This window comes from Melanerpes formicivorus, unplaced genomic scaffold (genome assembly GCF_026170545.1).
Source record: "Melanerpes formicivorus ecotype bairdi unplaced genomic scaffold, bMelFor1.0.p_v2 SCAF_101, whole genome shotgun sequence".
Taxonomy (NCBI): domain Eukaryota; kingdom Metazoa; phylum Chordata; class Aves; order Piciformes; family Picidae; genus Melanerpes; species Melanerpes formicivorus.
The window spans coordinates 1,631,480-1,654,135 of NW_027142453.1; positions in this window are offsets into that span (position 1 = coordinate 1,631,480).

Consider the following 22,656-nt stretch of genomic DNA (forward strand, 5'->3'; position numbering starts at 1 on the left):
TGGAGTCACCATCCCTGGAGGGGTTCAAGAGGAGATTGGATGTGGCACTTGGTGCCATGGTCTAGTCATGAGGTCTGTGGTGACAGGTTGGACTCGATGATCCTCGAGATCTCTTCCAGCCTTAGTGATACTGTGATACTTTTCTTTCCCCTTAATATTTTTTAATATAGAATCACAGAATCATAGAATTGTTTCAGTTGGAAAAGACTTTTAAGACTGTAAAGTCCAACTGTCAACCTAACACCACCATGGCCATTAAACCACGCTCTGAAGAGCTGTGTCTGTGGTTTTTGAACACCTCCAGGGATGGTGACTCCCCTGGGCAGCCTATTCCAATGTCTCACCACTCTCTCAGTAAAGAAATTTTTCCTAATATCCAATCTCTTCAAACCTCCCCTGGTGCATTGAGGCTGTTTCCTCTTGTCCTATCACTTGATGCTAGGAGAAGAGTTTGACCCCCACCTCACTACAACCCCCTTTTGGGTAGTTGTAGAGAGCAGTAAGGTCTCCCCTCATCATCCTCTTCTCCAGACTAAATCCCTGTTTCCTCATCCCTTCCCAAGACTTGTTCTCCACACCCTTCACCAGCTTTGTTGCCCTGCTATAGACACCTTACAGGAACTCAATGTTATTCCTGTAGTGGGGACCCCAAAACTGAACATAGTATTTGAAGTGTGGCCTCACCAGTGCCTGGTACAGGGGCACAATCACTTCCCTACTTCTGCTGGGCACACTACTTCTGATACAGGCCAGGACACCTTCTTGCTGTAAACCAGCACCCTGAGATAAATTTCTCCTGGGCAGCTTCCTAGCCACTCCCCCCAAGCCTGTAGCATTGCATGAGGGAGTTGTGACCCAACTTCATGATCTGTCACTTGGCCTTTATGAAGCTTATGCAACTGACCTCAGCCCATCAATCCAGTCCCTCAGGATCTCTCTGTAGAGCCTTCCCACCATTGAGCACATCAACACTCCCACTGAATTTGGTGTTGTCTGCCTACTTATTGGGGGGTGCACTCAATTCACTCATCCAGATCATTAATAAAGATGTTAAGGAGCACTAGCTGCAATGCTGAGCCCCGGGGAACACCATAGCCATCCGGCTTCTCCAGGAGGATGCTGCAGGACACACTGTTAAATACTGGTCCAGATAAACAACATTCACACTCTTTCTCTCATCCTTTGAGCAGGTCACAATGTTGTAGAAGGAGATCAGGTTCATCAGGCAGGATCTGCCCTTCATGAACTCATGCTGACGAGCTTCCCTGCCGTACTCAGCACTGGTTAGACCACACCTTGAGTCCTGTGTCCCGTTCTGGGCTCCTCAGTTTACGAAAGATGTTGAGTTGCTGGGAGATGTCCAGAGGAGGGCAAGAAAGCTGGGGAGATTCCTTGAGCATAAGCCCTATGAGGAGAGGCTGAGGGAGTTGGGATTGTTTAGCCTGGCGAAGAGGAGGCTCAGGGGAGACCTTATTGCTCTCTACAACTACCAGAAGGGAGGTTGTAGCCAGGAGGGGGTTGGCTCTTCTCCTAGGCAACCAGCACCGGAACAAGAGGACACAGTCTCAAGCTGCACCAGGGGAACTTTAGGCTGGAGGTGAGGAGAGAGTTCTTCACAGAGAGAGTTGTTAGCCATTAGAATGTGCTGCCCAGGGAGGTGGTGGAGTCACCATCCCTGGAGTTGTTCAAGAGGGGATAGGATGTGGCACCTGGTGCCATGGTTGAGGAGTCATGAGGTGTTGGGTGACAGGTTGGACTTGATGATCTTTGAGGTCTTTTACAGCCTTATTGATTCTGTGATTCATATGTTGCATAATGGCACTGAAGATTAATTGCTCCATGACCTTCCCTGGCACAAAGGTCAAAATTACAGGTCTGTAGTTTCCTGGATCCTTCTTCCAGTTGTTCTTGTAGATGGACCTCACATTTGCCAATCTCCAGTCAGATGGGACCTCCTGCTGGTAAAGAGTGGGGAGTGGGTTGGTGAGCACATCCACCAGCTTTGTCAGTACCCTTGGGTGGAAGCCACCTGATCCCATAGACTTGTGTATGTCTAAGTGGTGCAGCAGGCTGATAACCATCTCCTCTTGAATTATGGGGGCTTCATTCTGCTCCTTATCTCTGTCTTCCAGCTCAGGGAGCTGGGTATCTAGTGAACAACTGGTCTTGCTACTAAAGATTGTGAGAAAGAAGGTATTCAGTGCCTCAGCCTTTTCCTCATCCTTTACTACTATGTTCCCCCCACCCAGAATCCAACCAAGGACAGAGATTTTCCTTAGTCTTCCTCTTGTTGCTAATTCTATTTGCTCTTGTTGCCCTTATTTTTCTCCCTGCACAGGCTCATGACAACTTTTTATCAGTGTGAACACTTCTATGTGACAGTATTAGTGGCCTTTTTGTAAGCAAGGATGGATTGTTCTGAGAAACACCTAATCTTGGTGTAGACTGGGGGGATTTGATCCACTTTGAAGGATTTGCATCCATTTACACTGTGGCTGAATCAAAGCTATAGTCTGGTTTCAAGTCTGGTAGGAGATTCTTTTTGTTGTGTGGCATGCTTTTGGGGCAGAGTTTGTTGATTCAGCAGCACAATGGATTTTACCTATTCTGCCTACAATGTCCTGGAGCTAATAACACAATAAAGCATTATTGGAAAGTTGTTGTAAAAGTCCTTTTACAAAGCTTGTCAAATCTTCCCACCTTGCCTGTAGCATCTTATAATAGGGTTGTCACAATCTGGTTATCCTGTACCAATCCTCCCTGGTCAGCAGGGGAAGCAGGGAGAGGGGATGGGTCATGCTAAGGTTCAAATAATTCCCTTGAAGAAAACAAAGGTGAAATGAGAGTCATAGAATTGTCAGCATTGGAAGGGATGTCAAGGATCATTCAATTATAGAATAGAATTAACCAGGTTGGAAAAGACCTTTGAGATCAAGTCCAACCTATCACCCAACACCATCTAATCAACTAAACCATGGCACCAAACTCCCCATCCAGTCTCTTCCTAAACACCTCCAGTGATGGTGACTCCACCACCTCCCTGGGCAGCACATTCTGATGTCCAATCACCCTTTCTATGAAGAACTTCTTTCTAACATCTGGTCTAAACCTCCCCTGGCACAGCTTGAGACTGTGTCCTCTTGTTCTGGTGCTGGTTGCCTGGCAGAAGAGACCAGCCCCCCCTGGATACAACTTTCCTTCAGGTAGTTGTAGAGAGCAATAAGGTCTCCCCTGAGCCTCCTCTTCTCCAGGCTAAGCAACCCCAGCTCCCTCAGCCTCTCCTCATGGGGCTTGTGCTCCAAACCCCTCCCCAGCTTTGTTGCCTTTCTCTGGACACCTTCCAGCAACTCAACATCTTTCCTAAACTGAGGAGCCCAGAACTGGACACAGGACTCAAGGTGTGGCCTAACCAGTTCTGTGTACAGGGGCAGAATGACGTTCCGACCCCCCTGCTATGGGCAGGGACACCTCACACTAGATCAGGTTGCTCAGAGCCACATCCAGACTGGCCTTGAAAACCTCCAGGGATGTTACACCTAAAGCTGATGAAGTGGGTTTATTAGATTGGACCAGAGCAGAGGGGGAAATGGGTATGAAAAGCAGGGGGAAATACATGTACCACCACTTCCCTGGCTTGAAATCATGGAGTTGTCACAGGAGGAGTTCCAAGGATCTTGGCAGCAGGCACACATGCTGCGAGGTGCAGCAGCTGGGAAGCAGGGCTGTGCCATGCGGCTTTTCTGCAGGGAGCAGGGCACAGTTGGAACAGAGTGGTGCAGGCTGCCTGCCACGAATCCTTCTAGGCATGCAGGCAGGGGCAGGAATAGAGTAGCAAAGGGCTGAGTGGAGTAGACAGTGCAGAGCAATCTGCTCCCTCGTGCTTCCCAGGAAGCCCTCATTTCCCCTCACTCTCTGCTGCAGGCGTGAAGGAGGGTGGCACCCCCAGAGCCAGGGCAGAGTGCTGTGTGCACACCTGTCCTTTGGAGGTGATGTGTTGTGGTGATGAGACAACCAAAACACTCAGGATCTCACAAGGATCTGCTGAGATGAATCAGGGATCACATCACTTGAACCAGAACCACAGTTCAGTGGACACCAGAAAGTGGTAATTCAGAACAGAGTGCCCGTGCTTATACAGTTCCTAAGTTGTTGTTGTGTGTGTGGAAATACTTTGCATGCAGAAGGTGTGAGACTTGTTTACTCTTAGAGCAGTCCTGATGCAGCAGTCAATAGAGAGCAGTTGGTGAAGCTGGACCAAGAAAAAAAAAAGAATCACACAATTAATGAGGTTGGAAAAGACCTCAGAGACTCAGAAATCATCAAGTCCAACCTATCAGCCAACACCTCATGATTACGAAACCATGGCTTCAAGTGCCACATCCAATCCCCTCTTGAACATCTCCAGGGACAATGACTCCACCAGCTCCTTGGGCAGTACATTCCAATGGCTAACAGCTCTTTCTGAAAAAACTTTCTCCTCACCTCGAGCCTAAACTTCCCCTGGCACAGCTTGGGACTATGTCCTCTTGTTCTGGTGCTGGTTGCCTGGGAGAAGAGACCAAGCCCCTCCTGGCTACAACCTCCCTTCAGGTAGTTGTCGACAGCAAGAAGGTCTCCTCTGAGCCTTCTCTTCTCCAGGCTAAGCAACCCCAGCTCTCTCAGCCTCTCCTTGTAGGACTTGTGTTCCAAACCCCTCCTCAGCTTTGTTGCCCTTCTCTGGACACCTTCCAGCAACTCAACATCTTTCCTAAACTGAGGAGCCCAGAGCTGGACACAGGACTCAAGGTGTGGCCTAACCAGTGCTGAGTACAGGGGCACAATGACTTCCCTGCTCCTGCAGGCCACACTATTCCTGATGCAGGCCAGGATGCCTTTGGCCTTCTTGGACACCTTGACATCTTGCTGGCTCACGTTCAGCCAGTTGTCAATCAGTACTCCCATGTCCCTTTCTGCCTGGCTGCTCTCCAGCCACTCTGACCCCAGCCTGTAGCACTGCATGAGGTTGTTGTGGCCAAAGTGCAGCACCTGGCACTTGGACTTGTTGAATGCCATCGTGTTGGACTCTGCCCATCTGTTCAGCCTGTCATGACAGCAAATGAAATGTATGTGGACCTCTGCCCTCATTTATGGCCCAGTTCTGTAGACCTTGTGTGCAGTGTGAACTGTGTGAGCAACACACATAGGAGAGGACAGTCTGTCCTCTCCTGTGAGGACAGACTGAAGGAGTTGGGGCTGTTCAGTCTGCAGAAGAGAAGGCTCCAAGGTGACCTAATTGTGGCCTTCCAGTATCTGAAGGGGGCCTACAGGAAGGCTGGGGAAGGACTTCTCAGGATATCAGGTAGTGATAGGACTAGGGGGAATGGAATGAAGCTGGAGGTGGGGAGATTCAGGCTAGATGTGAGGAGGAGGTTCTTCACCATGAGAGTGGTGAAACCCTGGAATGGGTTGTCCAGGGAGGTGGTTGAGGTCCCGTCCCTGGAGGTGTTTAAGAGCAGGCTGGATGAGGCTCTGTCCAGCCTGATCTAGTGTGGGGTGTCCCTGCCCATGGCAGGGGGATTGGAACTAGATGATCCTTGTGGTCTCTTCCAGCCCTGAATGAAACTATGAAACTATGAAACTGACTTATGCAAATGTACTCCCTAGAAGTAAAGCTTGGCTTATACCTTATTCCTCAGCAGAAAGTTAAATACTGTATGGAGGAAGGATTCCCTTATCCATATCTCCTCTGTCTGATTTGGCAGTCTCCCTATAGATTTTTTTTAAGGTGTAAAAAGCTCAAAAATAAATATTCATGTGGTGTCAGGTAGCATTTGTGATGCAAAAGAGAGTGTACTTTGGTGATACCAGTGTTTTCTACAATTGGTTAAGACTGCAACTAAGTATGTACTTGACTTGAACTCTTGAGAGGCAAGTATTTTACTCACAGTAAACAACAAGATCATCAGAGAAGCATTCACAGGAGAGAGACCAAATCAGTGAGTGAGCAGCAGATGGGGCCTGAGATTCAGAAATAAAGAGCATGGGTGACTTTGTCTTCTAAATTTATTATTGATTAAACCATGAAGAGTCAAGACTCTCATTTTACTGACATTTAGTGCAGCAGCTCTTGGCTGCCAAACTGAGAGTGAGCAGCCTAGGAGGAATTAGAAATGAGTTGGATAACAGAGTCCACACAGATGAGGAGCAATCACACCATTGTTATTAATAATAATTCATAGTTTCATAGTTTCATTCAGGGTTGGAAGGGACCACAAGGATCATCTAGTTCCAACCCCCCTGCCATGGGCAGGGAAACCCCACACTACATCAGGCTGGACAGAGCCTCATCCAGCCTGCTCTTAAACACCCCCAGGGACGGGGCCTCGACCACCTCCCTGGACAACCCATTCATGCACTGCTGAGGCCATTTGCCCAAATTCTAAGGAAAGAATTCTTTAGTAGTGGTGGTGGCAGCACAGCTGCACGAGTGAGGGGCTAGCATAAATTCCTTGTTAGTGAGTGACCTGTCGCGCGCAACTTTCCTCTATCTGCAGCATCTGGACTATCTGGTTGATAGAAGGCTGAACAGGTTGGAAAAGACCTTCGAGATGATCGAGTCCAGTGTATCATCCAACACTAATCAACTAAACCATGGCACCAAGTGTCCCATCCAGTCTCTTCTTAAACACCTCCAGTGATGGTGACTCCACCACCTCCCTGGGCAGCACATTCCAATGGCAAATCACTCCTTCTATGAAGAACTTCTTCCTAACATCCAGCCTAAACCTCCCCTGGTGCAGCTTGAGACTGTGTCCTCTTGTTCTGGAGCTGGTTGCTTGGGAGAAGAGACCAACCCCCACCTGCCTACAACCTCCCTTCAGGGAGTTGTAGATGGCCAGAAGGTCTGCCCTGAGCCTCCTCTTCTCCAGTCTAAGCAACCCCAGCTCCCTCAGCCTCCCCTCATATGGTTTGTGCTCCAAACCCCTCCGCAGCTTTGTTGCCCTTCTCTGGACATATTCCAGCAACTCAACATCTTTCCTAATCTGAGGGTCTCAGAACTGGACACAGTACTCAAGGTGTGGCCTAACCAGTGCTGAGTCCAGGGGCACAATGACCTCCCTGCTCCTGCTGGCCACACTGTTCCTGATACAGACCAGGATGCCATTGGCCTTCTTGGCCACCTGGGCACACTGCTGGCTCATGTTCAGCCTATTATCAACCAGTACCCCTAGGTCCCTTTCTGCCTGGCCGCTCTCCAGCCACTGTGACCCCATGCTGTAGTTCTTCTCTACAGAGCTCCTTTCCAGCCAATTGGTCATCTGTGTGTACTGTTGCCTGGAATTATTCCCCTTCCCCAGAACAGAACTGGCATTTGCTTCTGCTGAATTCAGTGAAGTTCCTCTCAGGCCATTTCCCCTGTCAAAGTCCTGCTGGAAGAAATCACAGACCTCTGCTACATCAGGCATTTCTCCCAGTTTTGTGTCATCAGTGAACTTGCTGAGGCTGCTGAGTGTTAACAACTGGAGTTTCCAGATGGAGAGTCCTATCTCGAGCTGGAGAGGGGGCAAAGTTAAGCCACTGGCTGTGGATGTAGCACAGGGGGTGTACTTGCAATCAACCAACAAAGAGATTTTGATTCTTCGATAAAAAAGGCCCCTTCCAACAGCACTTAATCCAAGTAGAGCATGACCTGATCTGCCTCTAAACTGTGTCATATTTTTCTCTCTCTTTTGTCTCAAGGGGTAGCTACATGTTGCTTCCTTTTAGACACACCTAGCCACCTTTGATTCTGCTCCATTTCTTAAGAGATCAGGTCTTTAGGCAAGCAATCAGGCTTGTCAGTGGTGTTTGGATACTTACAGGCTTACTCCACATCCTTTATGCTTCAGTCCTTTGCAGTTGTTCAGAAACCTCTAAGGTGGCTAGCTGAGCTGCTTTGCTTTCTTTTTTTGCACTGGGCTCTTTTTCATTCCCTTCTAAATTTATTAACATGATTTTAAATTACTTTTAGAGCCCTGATAGCAATTTATTTTTAATTATCCACACTGTGTAGCTGTAACTTGCTAAATATTCAGGTCAGTTTGAGGTCTACCTCTGAAAATGAGTATTAAAGTCATGGAAAGGCTCTCAGTCTAATTCTGTTATTGTTATTATTTCTAATTAAAATAAGACTTGGTACTTATTTAGCAGTTTTATGTCTGGAGCATTCTGTAAACATTTACCAGTTCATTTTCACACAATTACTGCAAGGTAGGAAGGAAATCACAGTGAAATAATCACAGAATCACCAAGGTTGGGAAGAGACCTCAAAGGTGATCAAGTCCAACCTGTCACCACAGACCTCATGATTAAACCATGGCACCAAGTGCCATGTCCAATCCTTTTTTGAACACCTCCAGGGATGGTGACTCCACCACCTCCCTGGGCAGCACATTCCAATGGCTAACAACTCTGTCTGTGAAGAACTTCCTCCTCACCTCCAGCCTAAACCTCCCCTGGTACAGTTTGAGACTGTGTCCTCTTGTTCTGGTGCTGGTTGCCTGGGAGAAGAGACAAACCCCCACCTGGCTACAACCTCCCTTCAGGGAGTTTCAGAGAGCAAGAAGGTCTCCCCTGAGCCTCCTCTTCTCCAGGCTAAGCAACCCCAGCTCCTCAGCCTCTCCTCATAGGGCTGTGCGCGAGACCTCTCCCCAGCCTCATTGCCCTTCTCTGGACACATTCAAGTGACTCAATGTCTTTCTTAAATTGAGGGGCCCAGAACTGGACACAGAAATCAAGGTATGACCTAACCAGTGCTGAGTCAAGGGGCACAATGGCTTCCTTGCTCCTGCTGGACACACTATTCCTGATGCAGGTTAGGATGCCATTGGCCTTCTTGGCCACCTGGTCACACTGTTGGCTACTATCCACCAGTACTCTCAGGTTCCTTTCTGCCTGGCTGCTCTCCAGCCACTCTGACCCCAGCCTGTAGAGTTGTGTGGGGTTGTTGTGGCCAAAGTGCAGCACCCGGCACTTGGACTTGTTAAACATCATCTTGTTGGACTCTGCCCGTCTGTCTAGTTGGTTGAGATCCCTCTGCAGAGCCCTTCTACCCTCTAACAGATCAACATCTGCTCCCAACTTGGTGTCATCTGCAGCATAGGATGAAAAGAAGAAAGTCCCTGATGTACAATAAAAGGACATTCTCAAACTGTGCCAGGGGCAGTTTAGACTGGATATTAGGAAGAAATTCCTCATAGAGAGAGTGATTTTGCCATTGGAATGTGCTGCCTAGGGAGGTGGTGGAGTCACCATCATTGGAGGTGTGTAGGAGGAGACTGGATGGGGTCCTTGGTTGCATGGTTTAGTTGATTAGGTGGTGTTGGATGATGAGTTGGACACGATGATCTTGAAGGTGTCTTCCAACCTGGTCTGGTCTGGTCTATTCTATTCTATTCCATTCTATCCTATCCTATCCTATCCTATCCTATCCTATCCTATCCTATCCTATCCTATCCTATCCTATCCTATCCTATCCTATCCTATCCTATCCTATCCATGGTCTAATTCTCCTGGAGGTCTATATAGTTTCCAGCACATGCATGTGGACTCACTCTACAGCAGCATAAATCATGGATCCTGGCAGCACGTAAGCTAATTCATACTTTGTTTCCTTTCAGCAGGTAGTAGGAGAGAACTACAGATCATCAGGTTCAGGTTGAAGAGAAGAAATTTAACCAACCTAAGGTCATGATTTAAAGAGACAGTAAGTCTGTCTTGATTCAAAGCCATAAAAAGAATTTGATTTGTTGGCATATGGTTAAGTATCAAGGGAAAAGGACTAAATAGACAAGATTGGATTGAAAGGAAGAGAATAGATCTAAAATTCAAATTAGGGAAGCAGTGATAAGTCCTTGGCCCTGATACCAGATTTGACACTGACAGAGATTAGTCTTGGCACCACCAGTAATGAGAGAGTTGGGGTGCTTTTTAAGCTAAATTTGCTGCCAATATCTAAAAGGTTTGCCATCCCTGAATGAGCACATAGTGTCAGAAGGCCAAGAGCTATTAATACAGTCACCACATAATGGGGGAGGAAGACCAAAGGAGCAGCTTCTGTAAGATTAAAGGCAGTTCCAAGTCAACATTTCTGCAGTGCTACAGTTCTTTGGACCAGCTACAGCTAAGTCTGGAACTCCAGTGGAGAGCATCAGTGCTGCAAATCCATTGATCAGCATATTTGCCAAAAGAATCCCAGTGGAGAGGAGCAACTGGCCTGCTCATGAAAAGGGAAAAAAAAAGAAGGAAAAAAGCAGAAAAGAAAATTACAGCTCTGCTCCTTGGAACAGAATAACATAGCATAGCATAGCATAGCATAGCATAGCATAGCACAGCGTGGCATAGCATGGCATAGCATAGCATAGCACAGCATAGCATAGCATAGCATAGCATAGCGTAGCATAGCATAGCATAGCATAGCGTAGCATAGCATAGCATAGCATAGACCAGACCAGGTTGGACGAGACCTTCAAGATCATTGAGTCCTCAAAGGTCATCAAGACCGACCTATCATCCAACACCATCTAATCAACTAAACCATGGCACCAAGCACTCCATCCAGTCTCTTCCTAAACACCTCCAATGATGGCAACTCCACCACCTCCCTGGGCAGCACATTCCAATGGCCAATCACTCTGGGAAGAACTTCTTCCTAACATCCAGCCTAAACCTCCCCTGGCACAGCTTGAGACAGTGTCCTCTTATTCTGGTGCTGGTTGCCTGGAAGAAGAGACCAACCCCCACCTGGCTACAACCTCCCTTCAGGTAGTTGTAGAGAACAAGAAGGTCTCCCCTGAGCCTCCTCTTTTCCAGGCTAAACAACCCCAGCTCCTCAGCCTCTCCTCATAGGGATTGTGCTTGAGACCTCTCCCCAGCCTCGTTGCCCTTCTCTGGACACAGTCAAGTGTCTCAATGTCCTGGTGGGGAGTACTGGTGGATAGTAGCCAACAGTGTGCCCAGGTGGCCAAGAAGGCCAATGACATCCTAACCTGCATCAGGAATAGTGTGGCCAGCAGGAGCAGGGAAGTCATTGTTCCCCTGGACTCAGCACTGGTTAGGGCACACCTTGAGTTCTGTGTCCAGTTCTGGGCCCCTCAGTTTAAGAAGGATTTTGAGTCACTTGAATGTGTCCAGAGAAGGGCAACGAGGCTGGGGAGAGGTCTCGAGCATAAGCCCTGTGAGGAGAGGCTGAGGGAGCTGGGGCTGCTTAGCCTGAAGAGGAGGAGACTCAGGGGTGACCTTATTGCTCTCTACAACTACCTGAAGGGGGGTTGTAAACAGGCAGAGGTTGGTCTCTTCTCCCAGGCAGCCAGCACCAGAACAAGAGGACACAGTCTCAGGCTGCGCCAGGGGAAGTTCAGGCTGGAGGTCAGGAGGAAGTTTTACACAGAGAGAGTGATTGCCCATTGGAATGGGCTGCCCGGGGAGGTGGTGGAGTCGCCGTCACTGGAGGTGTTCAGGAGGAGACTTGACAGGGTGCTTGGTTACATGGGTTAGTTGACTAGGTGGTGTTGGGTGATAGGTTGGACGCGAAGATCTTGAAGGTCTCTTCCAACCTGGTTTATTCTATTCTATTCTATTCTATTCATTTACACTCCTGATGTTATGGAAGTCAAAGCCAGGGATGGGGAGGAAGAACTGCCCATTGTAAGTGCAGATCAGGTTCGTGATCATCTGAAGAACCTGAAAGTGTTCAAGTCCATGGGACCCGACGGGATACACCCACGGGTACTGAGAGAACTGGCAGATGAGGTTGCTAAACCCCTCTCTATTATATTTCAAAAGTCCTGGCAGTCTGGTGAAGTCCCCACAGACTGGAAAAGGGGAAACATTGCCCCCATCTTCAAAAAGGGCAAGAAGGAGGAACCAGGGAACTACAGGCCAGTCAGTCTCACCTCTGTGCCTGGAAAGATCATGGAACAGATCCTCCTGGAGTCACTACTCGCTCAAAAGAATAGTGAAGAGGTGATTGGGAACAGTCAGTATGGCTTTGCCAAGGGCAAATCCTGCCTGACCAACCTGGTGGCCTTCTATGAGCAGGTGACAAAATTAATAGATGAGGGGCGAGCAACTGATGTCATTTACCTGGACCTGAGCAAAGCCTTCGACACTGTCCCGCACCACATCCTGGTCTCCAAACTGGTGACACATGGGTTTGATGGGTGGAGCACTAGATGGATAAGGAACTGGCTTGATGGTCGCACCCAAAGAGTGGCTGTCAATGGCTCCATGTCCCAGTGGAGGCCAGTGACAAGTGGAGTCCCTCAGGGATCAGTCCTGGGACCTGTCTTATTCAACATCTTTGTGGGGGACATGGACAGTGGCATTGAGTGCACCCTCAGCAAGTTTGCTGATGACACCAAGCTGTGTGGTGCAGCAGACACACTGGAGGGAAGGGAGGCCATCCAGAGGGACCTTGACAGGCTGGAGAGGTGGGCACAGGCCAACCTCATGAAGTTCAATAAGAGCAAGTGCAGGGTCCTGCATCTGGGTCGAGGCAATCCCAGGCACAAATACAGGCTGGGCAGTGACTGGCTGGAGGGTAGCCCTGAGGAGAGAGACTTGGGGGTGCTGGTGGACAAAAAGCTCAACATGAGCTCTCAGTGTGCACTTGCAGCCCGCAAAGCCAATCAGATCCTGGGCTGCATCAGGAGAAGTGTGGCTAGCAGGTCGAGGGAGGTGATCCTCCCCCTCTACTCAGCCCTGGTGAGACCCCACCTGGAGTACTGTGTCCAGTTCTGCAGCCCCTATTACAAGAGGGATGTGGAGGTGCTGGAACGTGTCCAGAGAAGGGCCACGAGGATGATCAGAGGGCTGGAGCACCTCTCCTATGAGGACAGACTGAAGGAGTTGGGGCTGTTCAGTCTGCAGAAGAGAAGGCTCCGAGGAGACCTAATTGTGGCCTTCCAGTATCTGAAGGGGGCCTACAGGAAGGCTGGGGAAGGACTTCTCAGGATCTCAGGTAGTGATAGGACTAGGGGGAATGGAATGAAGCTGGAGGTGGGGAGATTCAGGCTGGATGTGAGGAGGAGGTTCTTCCCCATGAGAGTGGTGAGACCCTGGAATGGGTTGTCCAGGGAGGTGGTCGAGGCCCCGTCCCTGGGGGTGTTTAAGAGCAGGCTGGATGAGGCTCTGTCCAGCCTGATCTAGTGTGGGGTGTCCCTGCCCATGGCAGGGGGGTTGGAACTAGATGATCCTTGTGGTCCCTTCCAACCCTGAATGAAACTATGAAACTATGAAACATTCTATTATATTCTGTTCTAGTCTAGTCTAGTCTATTCCTTTGTAGCTATACCCCATATATATTGCATACATTTATTGGATGCAAAATAAAGACCAACCAAAAGATAAAGCCTTATACTTCACGGGTTAATACACTGCTGCTCAGTCCTCCAATCAATATCTCTAACAGACAATAGCTGTCTACACTAAAACCCAAGTTATTTTGAGCTTTTATTCTGTATTGACAAAACCTCACTAGTTTCCTGAGACATGCCTGGGGTTTTTTTGTTTGTTGGTTTCTTTATTCAAAAGTGTGGTTTTGATTGTATGTGTATTTCTATACCTGTGAGTATGCTCTCAATAAAAAAAGAGAGAGAAAAGTTGTTGTTTCTTTCAGGTTAAAAGTGCTTTAAAATTGTTTTCACAATCTTCAGGGGTGGTAGGGGTGGGATGTCTTCCTCTGTTCCTGTCAGCAGGCTCTGCTCTTTAGCAGAACCTTGTGCAGGAACCACCAGGATATCTGTTGATTAGAACAGATGGAGTTCTGGGCACTATAGGAGACTTTGGGCTGCCCCCAGGCAGGAAAACAGCAATGAAATGAACCCATTAAGGGAGAAAAAATCGTACTTGGCTGTGATGGGTTCATGCCCATCCTAGACTAGACTAGACTAGAATAGAATAGACCAGACCAGGTTGGAAGAGACCTTCAAGGTCATGGTGTCCAACCTATCATCCAGCACAACCTAATCAACTAAACCATGCAACCAAGCACCCCATCAAGTCTCCTCCTGAAAACCTCCAGTGATGGTGACTCCACCACCTCCTCAGGCAGCTCATTCCAATTGGCAATCACTCTCTCTCTGTAGAACTTCTTCCTAGCCTCCAGCCTAAACATGCCCTGGCGCAGCCTGAGACTGCGTCCTCTTCTTCTTGTACTGGCTGCCTGGGAGAAGAGACCAACCTCTGCCTGTTTACAACCTCCCTTAAGGTAGTTGTAGAGAGCAATAAGGTCACCCCTGAGCCTCCTCTTCTCCAGGCTAAGCAACTCCAGCTTCCTCAGCCTCTCCTCATAGGGCTTGTGTTCCAAGCCCCCCACCAACTTTGTTACCCTTCTCTGGACTCGTTCTAGCAAGTCAACCTCCTTCCTAAACTGAGGAGCCCAGAACTGGACACAGGACTCGAGGTGTGGCCTAACCAGTGCAGTGTACAGGGGCAGAATGACCTCCCTGCTCCTGCTGGCCACACTGTTCATCACACAGGCCAGGATGCCATTGGCCCTCCTGGCTGCCTTGGCACACTACAGGCTCATGTTCAGCCTACCATCAACCAGCACCCCCAGGTCCCTCTCTGCCTGGCTTGTGAGTGCTTTGACGTCCCTGCAGGGCGTTTTCCCCCTGGGAAACTGAACCTGTGCCACTCCCCCTCCCTGCCCAGCTAGGGTGTAAAAGGGAGGACACTGCAGCCATTATCTCTCTTTTGGCTCCTGCCTTTCCTGGACGAGGGCTACTGCAGCTCCCTTCCTGCTTCTCTGCCACATGGTCAGGCCTGATCCTTCTCCCCACTACATCCACAAGGACTCCAAAGGACTGTGTTTGTATTTCATATTTTTTTTTCCCCATTCATCTTTATCCCTTACCCTTGTGAACCCTACCTGTTATTGTTACATATACATATGCACGTAGATATATATATATATTTTAATGGAAATTCTTTACCTCTCTACTTCCAAGCTGACTCCAAATTATTTCTTGGTGGATTTACTCCTTCCCTTTCTTTTTCCTCTCTATTGGGATGGAGGAGCGGGGAGCAGGGGGAGGGATTCTCAGCCTTGCCCCCATCTGAGCTCTTAAGTCCCAGTTAAGGCTCAAACCACCACATTGGGAAAAAATAGCTGAGGTGTCTGCTAACAGCACATATGAGAACATTTTGCCACACTGCATGGTGCAATGCCATTTTTTCCTTAATAATATTTCTGTTCACCTTCTAAGACCTAGCATAATATAATTCCTTAATCATGACAGTTTGGAACCACATCTAAATTTATGGCTAAGTGTAGCTCTCATTGAAGTCAACCCCCTGCTGGCAGCCCAGTGGCCATGAAAAGAAAATGTTCTCTTTCACTGCAGAAAAAAAAGAAGCCAAGGTGGCTGCAAAAGAATTAAATGAGTTACTTATCAAACTGCATTTGAAATCTGTACCTTTCAATATTACAGGGTATTTTAAGTGACCTCTTTTCTTTCTACTCACTTTTGCTAATTGGTTGTTCCTGTATCCGCCTCCCCCCGCCAAGAAACTAAATTAAGTAAAAGAAAGCTGAAGTGCTGATCATAGAATAGATTTGATTTCTCACAGCAGAGTCATGTTGTGGTTGGTTAGCCACCTGCACAAAGACATGCAAGGACTATTCAGGAGTAGAGATCACAGAGTCATAGAATCAATAAGGTTGGAAAAGACTGCAAAGATCATCAAGTCCAACCTGTCACCCAAGAGCTCAGGACTACTAAGCCGTGGCTTCAAGTGCCACGTCCAATCCCTTTTTGAACACCTCCAGGGATGATGGTGACTCCACCACCTCCCTGGGCAGCACATTCCAATGGCTAACAAATCTCTCTGTGAAGAACTTTCTCCTCACCTCCAGCCTAAAGTTCCCCTGGCACAGCTTGAGAGTGTGTCCTCTTGTTCTGGTGCTGGTTGCCTGGGAGAAGAGACCGACCCCCACCTGGCTACAATCTCCTTTCACGTAGTTGTAGAGAGTAATAAGGTCACCCCTGAGCCTCCTGTTCTCCAGGCTAAGCAACCCCAGCTCCCTCAGCCTCTCCTCATAGGCCTTGTGCTCCAGACATCTCCCCAGCCTTGTTGCCCTTCTCTGGACATGTTCAAGTGTCTCAATGTCCTTCTTAAATTGAGAGGTCCAGAACTGGACACAGGACTCAAGGTGTGGCCTAATCAGATCCTCAGTTCTCCCCTGGCTAAGGGGAATCTTTCAGGATAGAATAGAATAGAATAGAATAGAATAGAATAGAATAGAATAGAATAGAATAGAATAGAATAGAATAGACCAGACCAGGTTGGGAGAGACCTTCAAGATCATCGTGTCCAACCTATCGTACACCACGACTGAATCAACTAAACCATGCAATCAAGCACCCTATCGAGTCCCCTCCTGAACACCTCCAGTGATGGTGACTCCACCACCTCCTCGGCCAGCCCATTCAGTTTCTAAGCACTAAGATTACCTACACACCGGTGCCCATTTGGTTCTGGGTGGAATGATCTGACATTCAAACAGACCTTAAAAGAATGGCCAAAGAGAGAGAAAACAGGAAGCTGCCATCTGTGTAATAAAACCCAGAGTCATACTGAAGCTGTTCAAAGCAGCATTGGTCAAGGTCCTGGGGTTTCCTCTTAATGCTGTATTTTACTGAAATATTACAGTGAAATAAGCCGTGGAGGGCTAGGGCAGCTGCATGTGACATTTCATTTCACTTCTGGATACCAAGGGAGATGAATGTATGAGGGGCCCCAGCCTGCACATTTCCATTGCCATTCCTCCAGAAATGAAATATCATGTCCAGCAACTTACTCTTTATGGCTTCATTTCCTTCTGCCCAATAGCCAATCAGGAACATAAATGGACAAAAGCAATCCTGCAATAAAACTCTCTGTGTTGTATTATATCACAGCCATATCATTGTGAGTTTTTGCTGTATGTTTTGGTGTGGTTTTCTTTTGCCTAAGGATCAATGGATAACTGAAACACAAAAGGAAATCTTTTGTTTGTTGGCTTCTTAAAGAAGAACACAACCACCCATTCGGTAGTAAAAAGTGATCGGTGCTTTTTGGTGAATGGATTCATGTGTGGCAATTAAATATTGAGTAAATAATAAACATCTCAAGGGAAGCCTTTCACAACCCAAATAAGATAAGGGAGTGACAAAGTGTTCACCTGTGTCTCGGTCCGGAGAGGGAAAGAGACTCAGTTCTTTTGAATATTCCCGTGTTGTGAAATGAGAGGCACAAACGAGGCCAAAATATCAACAGCTAGAATATTGATTACATAAATAAAATGGATGGATCAGAAGGGGAGAGAGACAATATAGAGAGGGAGAGAGAGAAGAGGAAAGGAACTATATAACCACACCCCTCACCCCCCCCCAAGACAGTTTGAGTCTGTGGAGGAAAGGTGCTGCAGGAGATGTTGGGTCTGTAGAGAAAGGGTGATGAGGCTTTGGCTGGAGAAGAGATGTGGTCCTCTGGGCAGCCTCTTCAGCTCCATGAGTTGCAGCAGGCGGATCTTAGGACACGGAGAGAGGGTTCAGTCTGCTTCTTCCAGGCTCCACGGCCTCTTTTCTCCGGAGCAGCATTGTCCCAGGTTTTTCCTTCTCTCCTGCTTTCCTTCTAAACGGCATTGTCCTTCTCCTGTGTTTTCCTTCATCTCCGTTTTTCTTCTGCCAAGCCAGTAGTGGCTCAAGTACAGTTTTATAGTCATTAGGTATGTGTCCAAGTATTGTCCCTCAGGAATTCAGGGCCCAGGAAATCATCCTTAGGTGAATATCCAGATATCATTCCCCAGGAAATCTTTCTGGGCATTCCTGTGTGTTTCGGCAGAGGTCTGGATGGCGGGGAGAGGCCTCTGCCTCCTCCATCTCCACCTACATGCCCCCACACTCATTACACATCAGGAAACAGGTGGTGAATCCATTGTCTCACCCTTTCCAGGGTACTTGATGGGTGGAGATGATCTTGTCCTGAAGGCTTGATGGCTGGGTCCTTGGTCCACTGTTGTCAGGCCAGCTGCGGTCCAGTGAGCTACTTTATCTTTGCACCTTCCAAGAGTCATTCCAGTGGCTCTGCCCAACACACATCAGCTATTGTCTGCGCAAGCAGCAAGTGATTTTATCATTGTTGAGTCACACCAGGAGAGCCAGCTTTTAGTCTCTCACAACCTCTAAGAAGGAAAAAGAAATGTGCTTCATCATTACTGGAAGCGACATGAAACAACTGATGTCACAGTTCAATTCATGACAGTTTTTTCAGTACCTCAGACTAGGCACTGCTTGGAAGGCATGAATTCATAGAATACTAGAATCATAGAATCAATAAGGTTGGAAAAGACATCAGAGATCATCAAGACCAACCTATCACCCAACACCTCAGGACTAAATAACCATGACATCTCTCCTGAGCCTCCTCTTCTCTAGGATAAGCAACCCCAGCTCCCTCAGCCTCCTCTCATAGGGCTGTGCTTCAAACCCCTCCCCAGCTTTGTTGCCATTCTCTGGACACCTTCCAGCAACTCAACATCTTTCCTAAACTGAGGGGCTCAGAACTGGACACAGGATTCAAGGTGTGGCTTAACCAATGCTGAGTACAGGGGCAGAATGACCTCGCTGCTTCTGCTGGCCACACTATTTCTGATACAGGCCAGGGTGTCTTCCTCCTACTGTACCCGATGCTACTAACACCATCTGCTGAGCCAGGTTTCATTTCTCAAGAACAGCTTGGGGGTTTTGTTTATTTGTTTTGTGAAAACACACTGGCACCAATCTCTTAGGTTGCCCTGGCACAAGATTTCACCTCAGCTCTGACCAGGATGTACCCTGAGCTTCAAACACAAGAAGTCACAGCTCCTAGGAACATTTAGCCTGGAGAAGAGGAGGCTCAGAGGAGATCTTCTTGCTGTCTACAACTACCTGAAGGGAGGTTGTAGACAGGTGGCGGTTGGTCTCTTCTCCCAGGCAACCAGCACCAGAACAAGAGGACACAGTCTCAAGCTGCACCAGGGGAGGTTTAGGCTGGATGTTCGGAAGAAGTTCTTCGCAGAGTGATTGGCTATTGGAATGTGCTGCCCAGGGAGGTGGTGGAGTCGACATCACTGGAGGTGTTTAGGGAGAGACTGGATGGGGTGCTTTTTGCCATGGTTTCATTGATTAGATGGTGTTGGGTGATAGGTTGGACTTGATGATCTCGAAGATCTCTTCCAACTTGGTCTGGTTCTATTCTATTCTATTCTATTCTATTCTATTCTATTCTATTCTATTCTATTCTATTCTTCTATATTCTTATTCTATTTTCTATTCTATTCTTCTATATTCTTATTCTATTTTCTATTCTATTCTATTCTATTCTATTCTATTCTATTCTGTTCTGTTCTGTTCTGTTCTTTCTTCCTCATGAATGATTTATTTGGGCAGATTTCCTGCTGCACTTAGGTTTGAGTTTGGCTGTAGCCCTTTGAAAGCAGACAGAGTCACAGACATGACAGGCTGTCTCCTGGGGACTTCCCTTTCTGCTTTGCTCAGGCTCTTTGCTTGAGTAGTCAATTTTTTATTTTCTCTTTGGTTGGGGTTTTTTTGCATGTTAACCAAGAGTTTTGTTTGCCTTGGAATGGCTTCTCAGGGTTGTGCTGTGTATCAGTAATCTATAATACAGGCGCCTGGATGTAATCTGGAAATGAATTGATTTCTGTGGAGAGAGAAGAATGTGACTAATTATTGCTAAGCCACCTGCCCCTGCAGCCAGATTGAAACATCTCCACTTTTTGCTGCTATGTTTAGCAGCAAATTGCTAAGTATGAAGGCTTTCTGCCAGCAATGCAAATGCCCAGCATGAGAAGGTGCCTTCTTTATAGCATAATGCAATGACTTCAGCTACTGCAGACAGATTGACCCTCAAACTAGCAGCCCAGGTTCTGCTAGCAAAACAGGAGGTGTACAGCTCACCCCATGTGTTAGGAATAAGTTCTTCATAGAAAGAGTGATTGACCAGTGGAATATGCTGTCCAGGGAGGTGGTGGAGTCACCATCACTGGAGGTGTTGAAGAAGAGACTGGATAGGGTGCTTGGTGCCATGGTTCAGTTGATTAGATGGTGTTGGATGATAGGTTGGACTCAATGATCTCAAAGATCTCTTACAGCCTGGTTAATTCTATTCTATTCTACTCTATTCTATTCTATTCTATTCTATTCTTTCTAGTCTAGCCTATTCTAATCTAGTCTGGTCCATTCCATTCCATTCCATTCCATTCCATTCCATTCCATTCCATTCCATTCCATTCCATTTTCTAGAGTCCTCATGGTCTTCAGACAAATTGTCCCTTCTTTCTCTGCTCACTGCAAAATTCAGCTTTTAGCTCTTCTCCCAGGATCAGCATGTGTCTGGAATTCCCTTAACACATTGAATAAATCCCACTGATTTCCCTGATGCTTTTGAGCATCTGTCTTTCTTAATATGATTGATATTCTGATGCATGGCAAAAGCTGCCAACTCAACATTAGTCTCACAGTTGTTTCTTTCTTCATACGGACTGGCTACCTATCAGTCTGCAGTGTGTGCCATTTGCCTGCTGCTGTGGCATATTTGTCATGCTCCTTTTCCTGCAGTGTTCCCAGGCAGCAAGGAGGGCCAATGGCATCCTGGCCTGCATCAGGAACAGTGTGGCCAGCAGGAGCAGGGAGGTCATTCTGTCCCTGTACACTGCACTGGTTAGAGCACACCTTGAGTCCTGTGTCCAGTTCTGGGCCCCTCAGTTTAGGGAAGATGTTGACTTGCTGGAACGTGTCCAAAGAAGGGCAACAAAGTTGGTGAGGGGTTTGGAACACAAGCCCTATGAGGAGAGACTGAGGGAGCTGGGCTTGCTTAGCCTGGAGAGGAGACTCAGGGGTGACCTTATTGCTCTCTACAACTACCTGAAGGGAGGTTGCAGCCAGGTGGGGGTTGGTCTCTTCTCCCAGGCAGCCAGCACCAGAACAAGAGGACACAGTCTCAAGCTGCTCCAGGGGAGGTTTAGGCTGGAGGTTAGGAGGAAGTTCTATACAGGGAGAGCGATTGCCCCTTGGAATGGGCTGCCCAGGGAGGTGGTGGAGTCACCATCATTGGAGGTGTTTAGGAGGAGATTTGACAGGGTGCTTGGTTGCGTGGTTTAGTTGATTTGGTGGTGTTGGGTGATAGGTTGGACGCGATGATCTTGAAGGTCTCTTCCAACCTGGTCTGGTCCATTCCATTCCATTCCATTCCATTCCATTCCATTCCATTCCATTCCGTTCCATTCCATTCCATTCCATTCCTCCTCTATCCATTTCCAAACTGACCCACAGACAAACAGACGGGAAGACTTCCACTTGCTCAAGTGGGAGTACCTAGGACTGTGTGAGAAGAGAGTTGAATATCACATTTCCCTTATAGCTTACCTCTTGGATTTCCCTGCTTCAAGGCCCTTTGAAGTTCTCTTTTAATTGGATTGGACTCGGAAATTAATTATCACAATTCTCAGCAGTTAGAGAGTGCTTTGCCTCCTCTGAGCCTTGCTCAGATGTTAATGAATTAGGGACAGTTTACATCTAATTTGGACTAGGTGACTAAACAACTCAGAAAAAGGACCCTGTTTCTACATACAGTGTCTCATTTTGTGGCTGCTGAGGGAAGCGCCTGCTGGGGGATGGCTGACATTTAACGGCTTGTGCAGTGAGGATACTTCCTTTTTTTCAGCATGGAGTCATTAGAATTTGCTCCAAGCAGGTTTCCTTGGCTGATGCTCTGCCTGCTCCCTCAACACACAAGCAGCTGCACCCCGTCACTTAGAGAAACAGCCAAAAAGCACGGACAGCATGTACCAGGGTAGATGGGCATATTAAAGTGCTAAATACATCCAACCATAATCAATGGTTCATTGCTGGTGGGTTAAACAACCTTCTCCCTTGCTGAAGGATTTTATTTGACAGCAAGGTTATAGTGAAACACAGAAATCCAATATCTCTTCTGTGTAATACAGAAGGGGGGGGGGGGGGGGGGGGGGGAAATATGTGGACTAAAATTATGACTTAATATCACATTTAGTTTGTCCTTTGCTGGGATTGGTAGGCTGTGTTTCGAAGCTTTATAATTGATATTGCTCATAACACCAGGGAAAAAGAGAAGGAGGGCAGGCTATAAACTAAAAGATTGGAGCTGTAAGACAAGCATATTGTAAAGTGACAATAGGGAACAAGGTGGTAAAGGGATCACTAGATGGCAGTCAGCTCTCCAGCAAGGATAATTGAGGAAGGGAGACAGAAGCTTGTGGAGGCAAAAACCAGCACAGAGGAAAGCAGCTATAATGTCATAAAATTATTGAAGTGATGTCAAATTTGCTTTGTGGCAGTAGTCCCACAGCAGGCAGTGCTCTCTGGAAGGTGGTCTCTCTGTGAATGGATTTGCTGACATGTGGAGAGCAGGTGGGATTGGTTTGCATACACATAAAGCAAGGAAGGATTTCAGTAAGAAAGCAAGAGAGAGAGGAGGGAGGGAGGGAGGGAGGGAGGGAGGAAGGAAGGAAGGAAGGAAGGAAGGAAGGAAGGAAGGAAGGAAGGAAGGAAGGAAGGAAGGAAGGAAGGAAGGAAGGAAGGAAGGAAGGAAGGAAGGAAGGAAGGAAGGAAGGAA